At 44.6% G+C, this 6,491-nt stretch overlaps 1 protein-coding gene across 2 annotated transcripts in view; it reads left to right on the top strand.

The window, feature by feature from the left end:
• Positions 1 to 3,825: 3,825 nt before the first annotated feature.
• Positions 3,826 to 6,491, top strand: part of STK38 (serine/threonine kinase 38) — a 44,590-nt gene continuing 41,924 nt past the window's right edge. The window contains exon 1 of one of the 2 annotated variants that reach the window (XM_045843010.1): positions 3,826 to 4,137. The gene's annotated coding sequence lies outside the window, so the exon portion shown is untranslated. The remainder of the gene's footprint in view (positions 4,138 to 6,491) is intronic. The other variant, XM_045843009.1, reaches the window with a different exon arrangement.

The raw sequence follows: 6,491 nt of genomic DNA, 5'->3' as shown, positions 1-6,491 counted from the left end.
CTAGTGGGTCTGAAACTGGGGGAAAGAGCAAGACAATAAAGTGGTAATATTCAAACCAAGGAACTCAAGTCCCATGGAGATGAAGAATAACTTAGTATACTATAAAAAAAAGTTTTCCCCAAGATGTGTTTAGGGAATTCTGTTTCAAAATTGGGAGGCTTGGATTAGGGAATTATATTGCAATTATAATTATATAAGTGCAGAGATACTATATTATAAGGTGAGATGAGCAAGACACTCACCTCCTCCTCTTCCTCCACTCATAAAAGAGTTACAAAAAGAATCTGGCCAAGTGTGACCAGATAGGTCGGCAATATAGAAAATATAAAGGAATTGACTCTGTTCAGTGTTTCCATTAACCAGTCAATTAATAAGAATCCTACGAAATGTTAGTTCTCCACTTATATGAGCAAAACAGCAAAATAATATATACTTTATTCATCCTCAATCACTTTCTTTCTTGCCTGCCTTCATGACAGAGCATAAATAGGTGAGTACTGCCCTGGCTCGTGTGGCTTGGTTGGTTGGAGCATCAGTCCGAAAACTGAAAGGTTGGGGTTGAATTCCTGGACAGGGCACATGCCTGGGTTGAGGGTTCAGCCCACGGTCTGGGGAGCATATGAGAGGCAATCAATCAATGTTTCTCTCCCTCTCTCTCTTCCTCCCTTCCCTTCTCTCTAAAATCAATAAACATGTCCTCAGGTGAGGATAAAAAAGTGAAAGCTGACACAATTTTGGTCAACTTAGAAATTGTTTGGAGCAGCCACCACTCTCTGCAGAACGGACTCAGAGTAATCTTTCCAGGACTTGAAGCAGGGTGAGGAAAGCAAGACTTTCACCTTGGTACAAGATTTATGAAGGCAGCAAGTAACTCAGTAATCAAGATATTTTATTGCAGGTACTAGCTGGGTAGCTCAGGTGGTTAGTGTGTCATCCTGATAAGCCAAGATTGTGGGTTTGATCCCCAGTCAGGACACATACAAGAATCAACAAATAAATGCATAAGTAGAACAACAATTTCATGTCTCTCTCTCTTAAATCAATACATTTAAAAAATCATTTTTAAAAGATTTATTTATTTATTTTTAGAGAGATGGGAAGGAAGGGAGAAAGAGAGGAAGAGAAACACCAGTGTGTGGTTGCCCCTAGTGTACCCCCCACTGGGGACCTGACCTGCAACTCAGTCATGTGTCCTAACCAGGAATCAAACCAGCCACCCTTCAGTTCACAGGCCAGTGCCCAGTCCACTGAGCCACCCCATCCAGGGCTATAAAATCAATTTAAAATATATTTTATTGCAATATTAAAATATAATTTTTTAATGCGAAAAACCCCATGATGAACAAAATATCAACATTTAAATAAAGGCAAAATCTGACACCAGTACTAGAGTCAGGCAAATGATGCTGAATCCTGCAAGTGGGATCAGATCAGCCTTGGTTCCAGCTCACTATCTGGGGTGGGTGTAGTGATAGGTGGCTCTTAAGTTTTGTGCCTGCTCCCTAGCTGCAAAGGAATCACGGAGAGTGTATATGTGGAATTTTTAGTTTTAGTGAGAAGTGGGAAACACATGAAAGGGATTTGGGTAGTCAAAAAGAATGACAAACATCCACTACACTCATTAGAGTTATGGTGAAATGTTGTCTACACCCATGCAGAGAGAGCAGCATATTCTGGTGGAGCTATTTTGAGAAAGACTCTAGTACTTATTAGAGTTGAGGTACAGATGAATCAATATAGGAATAGAGAGAGGAGATAATGAAATCCCTCTTCTGACACTGTAAAGGCTCCAAGGAGAAGATAAAAGTTTGAACTGGGCTTTAGAGGGAGGGAAAGAGAAAGAAAGCAGAAAGAACATTGCTTTTGCAGTCAGGAAATAGTGTTCATTTTTTCACTACTTGCTTACTAACTGTGCGAATTCAGGCAAATCATTGTGGTTCTCTGAGTATTACTTTATCAGTAAAAACTCACCCTAAATTGGACAGAGAAAGACAAATACTGTATGACTTCACTTATATGTGGAATGTAAAAAACAAAACAAATGAACAAACAAAACAAAATAGATACAAATCCACAGAGAGAATGAACTGATGATGCTACTAGAGTGGAGGGGTTGGGGAATGGGCAAAAAAGATAAAGGGGGTTAAGACATACAAACTGTACCCTGGCTGCTGTGGCTCAGTGGTTGAGGGCCAGCCTGTAAATCAAAGGGTCACTGGTTCAATTCCCAGTCAGGGCACATGCCTGGGTAGTGGGCCAGATCCCCCGTGGGAGGCATGAAAGAGGCAACTGCACATTGAAGTTTTGCTCCCTCTCTAAAAAATAAATAATTAAGTATATTTAAAAAAAAAGAAATACAAACTGCCAGTTATAAGTTAAGTCATGGGCATACAGCATAGGGAATATAGTCAATAATATTGTAATAGCTGTGTACGGTGACAGATGGTTACTAGACTTACTGTGATGATCACATCATGAGGTATATAAATGTCCATCCACTATGTTGTACACTTGAAACTGATGTTAAGTATAATTTAAAAATAAATTTGAAAAATTGAATAAGAAACCCTAGACATACTCATTCTATGTAACTTGCCCTGTGAGAATCCTGTAAGAGCTTGAGAGAATCCACTGAGATAAAAATGAGTGAGTGGGTTTGTAAACAGCAAAGCTCTATGCAAACACCTTGCATTGCAATTGAGTCCTTAAGGATGGCTAGAACTTTGACAGAAGGCACTGAGGGAGAAGGGCCTCTGGGCAGAGAAAATGAAAGGAGAGGTGGTCTCTGTATGAGAGTAGGCAAAAGGAAAACGGGCTTTGAAGTTGAATAACATGAAAGCAGTCAAGGAAGGCCTATGTTGTCAAGACCATTAAGGAAACAAAGCCTGGGACGCCAAGCCTGAAGAATAAAACCAAGACCCATGCATGGTCTTACAATTGAGAGAGAGAGAGGTGGGGGGAGGAGTGGGAGAGAGGGAGGGAGAACACCATAATATCACAAAATACCCTCAACTGTCACTTGTACACACGCTTCTTTCACTCCCTAGATAGCCTCTTTGAAGGCCGGCAGGGACCTTCTTTGTTTCCAGGAGGTTTAGGGCACTGTGCTCCTTTCTCAAAGAATGAGTGTCCAAAGGGTAGGTAAACTTGGGACCTCTTTATCCTGAAGGGTGGTACAGACGCAGTTGACAAGTAGCCTCGAGAAGCAGGCTCTTCCGTGCGCACTGGGACGCCCTCCGGTAGCCCTTGTCCAAATCTATGAGAGCAAGCCTGATCCCAAAGTAAGGCATATTAAATCATAACTTGAATGAAGAGTAGGTGGTATCACGGGCTCCAGCAGAGCTTGTGCTCAAAAGCTCGAAAGTTGAGGGAGGAGCTAGGTACGAGGAAGACTCAGAACTACAATGGGGCGTGGACACGTGCGCAGGTACGTGCAGAAACGGGTGCAAACCAAACTGGTTAAATCCGAGTAAGGACTGAAATCTAATTAACTGTTTAAATCTATTTAATTGGAGTGTGCCGACGTCAGTTTCCTGGTTTTGATAGTGTAGTGTACGTACATAAGGTGTTGAAGGAAGAGAAGCTGGGTGGCTAAAGGGTATAAGGGACCACTTTGTACTAATTTTGTAACTTCTTGAGTCTAATTATTTCAAAACAAAAAGTGAAAAAAACAACACAAAGGGAACCTCCCCCCGGCCTTGCCCATCCTGGGACCGCCCCCCCCCCCCCCAGGCCTGCCCTCAACCGGGACTCAGCGTTGGTGAGGCGGGGAAGGTGTGGGTGGGTTGGTGGGTGGAGCAGGACCGCGCACGCGCAGTCCCGACGTCCCCCGCCGCGTCTCCGGGAAGTTACGCTTGCGCATCCCGGCCCCAGGCCTCCCCGCCAGCCCCTCACCGCGGCGGGGGACCGGCTGCCTTGGCCCCTCTGTGCTGCCGTCTTTTCCGGCAGTTGGGGAGCTTCCTGTTGCTCTCACCCGCAACCGTCCCTAGTGCCTTGATTCAGAACACCTCAGTCGTCCCCTCCCCTCCGCTGGCCGCTGGCTGCTGCCGCTGGGCTTCGGTCCGCACGTCGAGACCTGCGGCCCGGCTGGCGTCCGCGGCTGTCCCCGCCCGCAGCCCAGCCTCCGTCGGGGCTCCGGTGAGTGTCTTGCCGCTGCTGTCTTCAGTCATCCCAGGCTTTCCCCTCCTCCTCTTCTCCCGACTCGTTGGGACTCTCCCCTTCCCGCCTGCGCCCTCCTTCCCGCCCTGCCCTCTCGGTCCCTCGGCTGCTCTCCGGGTCTCCAGAGGCTCCCTCCGCGTCCGTGCTCTCCACGGTTTCCCAGCCCCAGGCTCCCACCCTGTCCTCCCTCTTTCTTCGCGTGCAGCTGGGGCGGGGAGCCAGGCCCTCCTCTTTCCGTGCCGCGAGCTTTGTCTGCTCGCTGCCGTCTCTCCGTTCCCTCCGGGATCTCGCTCGTTACCAGTTTTCACCTCCTTTTCCTTTTTTCTGGAGCCGAAGAACCCTAGAGCTGTAGTGCGAGGCAGGGATGTCGAAAGCCCACCTTTGGGTGTGGCACTTTTGAGCTTGTTCCTTTTCCCGTGGTTAACCTTTGGGGACTGAGCTTCAGATAATCGTAAAATCACAGGAAAACTTAGTGAGGACTCTTAAGAAGAGAGTAAAAAAGAAAAGTTGGTAAGGACTTAGAGGCAAGTCTGTGTCAGAAAGTGTGTACAAGGGCTCGTAGAGAGAGACAAGATATCCCAGTTGCACTTTAATTGATTAAAAGACGCAAATAGAAACTTGTTCTTTTTGAAACGCACAGAGGAAGGCTGGGCTAAAGCAGACCCTGCGCTCCCTCTCTCTTTCGGGCCACCCTGGCTCGGAATTAGAAGTAGCCTGGCAGTAGTAGCCGCGGTTTCCCTGATTGTAAAACAATCGTCACAGTTACAGGTTCCACTCGACTCCAAAAAGATATCACCTTCCCGGTAAGAGCGTGGGAAGTCTGTCCGCCAGCTCTCCATAGAAAACCATTCCCCATCACACACATATTCTTAATTCCTAGTAATGGGCATAAACACGAGTGTCCTCCTAGTAAGCTTTTTATAAGGTGCTCACTAAGTGCACAGCATTGCCCATGAGGTGGGGGAAGGATATTAAGAGTAGTGGAAGACAGGATACTTGCTTTCTAGTGGCTTACAGTTTAGTGAAATTAGGTGGGTGACTCTTAAGTAGCAGTCTTAGCCCCAGTGCTGAATTGTCCAAATGAAAGATACTAGATTGTCCAGTCACAGAGAAGTAAATGAAGAATTGATCAGAGAAGAGGCATTTATAGAGATAACAGTACCATTGTGAAGTGTACCAGATATAACTCTATTGACTAAACAATGGTTTTCATTTGATCTCCTTTTATGTTTGCAGTGCCTACCCCTAACTTTTTCTCACCTCCCCGTTATTCCCTAATTCTGCAGAGTTGGATAATGAAACAAAGAGACCAAGGGCCTCCCATGGTCTGTAGGTCAGGGCATGGAGGCTTGGATGATCAAACACAAGAGGGAAAGCCATGTCTTATACAAAGCATTTGGTTGACCCAGTGAACCTATAAATTGCTGTAGGGCAAGCGTCATTGTATCTTTGGATGAAAGGTCTTAGAATTAGGCTAACCCTTCTATGAGTGGATGAAGAGCAGCAGGAGGGTTTGAAGAAAGGTGGAAGAGAAGGGCAGTGCAACCTTTGCCTTACATTAGAGACTGTATGTGAAGGTCGGAAACTGTTCTGCTTGAACACTTACTGGCCCACTACATAAGCATCTTTGAGTGACCTCAATCTCTTGTTATTGTTTTTAAAAGTTTAGTAAGTCATACTATGACTTAAATGGGTTAAAACTGTCCCCCAGCTTTTATACACTCATAGATGGAAATGTAATTTTGTTCTTTTAGCTTTGTTGACAACTGAAAAATCACTCACTTGCTCAACTCACATTTATTAACCACCATTTATTATGTGTAAGACACTGTCTCAGGCTTAACTCTCTCGAGTTGTATTTTTTAAGTTGAAGTAATATCAGTTCTTAAAATGTATAAGGGGTATCCAGAAATTTTCAGAAAAGGGAGGAGTGGAGTACAAAGTGCTCACTTGCTTCAGACTTGTTTTTAAATCTGGTTTGAAGATTTCTTCACCAAACTTAGAGTGCATGTGGTTTTCATTGTGGGTGGAGAGAGGGTACAGGCTGACAAATAAGGAACCACACCCAAGCCCCAAGCTTCATAAACTAAACAGAGTTTGTTTTTTTTTTTAAATTCTGAGATCCTAAAAACACTTGAGTTTGCTTTGGTATTAGCAGAAAGTTTCCATTAAAAAATAACATTTTATGATAAGGTAGAGCTGAGTTCAACATTTTATGATAAGGTAGAGCTGAGTTCAATGTCTTGAATTTGTGATTACTGATAATTTTGGTGCATTATGAATCAAGATGTTTGACTCTGAAGCAGAGCCTTGATTTTGAATCTCTTTGCTCT

The sequence above is a fragment of the Phyllostomus hastatus genome, unplaced genomic scaffold (assembly GCF_019186645.2).
Source record: "Phyllostomus hastatus isolate PE091 unplaced genomic scaffold, TTU_PhHast_1.1 phas_contig_40, whole genome shotgun sequence".
Classification (NCBI taxonomy): Eukaryota; Metazoa; Chordata; class Mammalia; order Chiroptera; family Phyllostomidae; genus Phyllostomus; species Phyllostomus hastatus.
Note: the sequence above shows the minus strand (reverse complement) of the source record. Positions and strands in the feature narration are given on the sequence as shown.